At 47.9% G+C, this 1,616-nt stretch overlaps 1 protein-coding gene across 1 annotated transcript in view; it reads right to left on the bottom strand.

Moving 5' to 3' along the window:
- SNUPN (snurportin 1) overlaps positions 1-1,616 on the bottom strand; it is a gene marked incomplete at its 5' end in the record, with an annotated part of 7,772 nt that overhangs the window by 4,681 nt on the left and 1,475 nt on the right.

The following is a 1,616-nucleotide window of genomic DNA, read 5'->3' as shown; positions in this document are numbered from 1 at the left end:
GAAAGAGTGAGGGACAGGCATCAGATAAAGTAACCAGAGAGATCTCAAGCAGGAACCACATCATTAAACCGCTGGCCCTCCTGCCACAGGGTATTGGGGGCACAAAAGCACAGATAGGCTCAGAAAAGGATTAGACCAGCTCCTGAAAGGTCATTAACTCCATGGTCTAGGTACTACTGCTGGCTGATAAGTCAGAACAAACATGACAGGTACCTCAAATTCCTGACGCTTTCCACAGCAACTGGTCTCTGTGGTTACTACGGGTCATCAGGACAGACCTAGAGAGAAAACAACTAGACCAGCAGTGCCACTGGTGTAACTGGGAGTGCTTGCATGAAAACCTGCAGAAAACACCCTAGCCACCAGAGAGGACAGGGTGGGAATGGTCGTTAAAGATAACCCTCCTCCATCTCTCCAGCAGTGCTGCATAAGGCACGTACCTCGCTCTAACTTTACAAATCTCATTCCAGAAACAGAAAATGACCTTTAAAAGAAGATACATGGTGGATTGTCACCATGATGCCTGGACATTATGAAATCCAAGTTCCCAGAATGACCTATTTCAGCTATTTTATCATCCCATCCCATCCAAATGATCCCCTCTCTGGCACTTAACTAGAGATGCAGGTGGCAGAGACTCAGTATACAGCTCTCACATGCTCCCCACACCTTTTTCCCAAGCATCTAAGACTGCAGGAAGGACTTTTCAGGAGAGCTGACCCTGACACGCTCTTTTAACCAAAATAGAAAATGATGACCTCTGGGCAGGATGCAAAGCAGACAAACGTCTGCTCCACGCTGCTGGCTGAGCCAAGCAAATCTTTCCACCCAGGAAACAAAAGCTGAAACACTCCCCCCTTTCATTAGGTAGCTGTCTTCTGGATATTCCTGTTGGAACCAGAACAGGATGTTCTCCAAATACAGATACCTTCACCACTGGCACAGGAGAGGTCACCCCCATTTATAGCCCATCTGCTCTGCTTAGCTGTGTCTGAGCACACATGGGGCTGCACAGCGACCAGGTCCTGCTTTGCAAACTGTGCTCCACAAAAGCCAGTCTGCCAAGTCCACTATGTCTGTCCACCCCACCCCCCAAAAAAAAAAAATCACTTTCCAAGCTGCTGTGGGTTCTAGGTCTGACCTCCCCATGTAAGTGTTCAAAGGAAGACGTTTTATCATTGCTCAGCAGGGACTCTGGGTGGCAATTCGGCATCCAGCCCAACAACTTCGATCATCAGTTTAAGCCGGAGGGAAGGCTAAAGCTTTATGAGCCTTTCCCCTTGCCTTGCGAGCCCACAAGACTACACAAGAATAAATCCCATCGCAGTCAGGCTGCCAAGCCCGCCCCTGTAAAAACCACACTGGTTTTCCATTCCGTTTCAAGAGAAAGCTAAAAACAGCAGGGAAGTTAGCTGATACCCTGCAGTCTGATCTCCCTCAGCACTCTGGCTGGGGGAAAAAAATAAAACCACACTCATTTACAATATTCAGCGGTTCTATTTACATCCTAAGCATGGCAACCCATTTCATCAGAAGTACACTTTGAAGCCTGATCTGTGAGGGGGAAAAAAAAGGAAAAAGCTTCCGCTCGTGAAAGAAAGTGCTGAAGCCTGCTG

Source organism: Apaloderma vittatum, unplaced genomic scaffold (assembly GCF_000703405.1).
Source record: "Apaloderma vittatum isolate BGI_N311 unplaced genomic scaffold, ASM70340v1 scaffold32203, whole genome shotgun sequence".
In the NCBI taxonomy this organism is placed as follows: domain Eukaryota; kingdom Metazoa; phylum Chordata; class Aves; order Trogoniformes; family Trogonidae; genus Apaloderma; species Apaloderma vittatum.
This window is presented reverse-complemented; position numbering and strand designations above follow the sequence as displayed.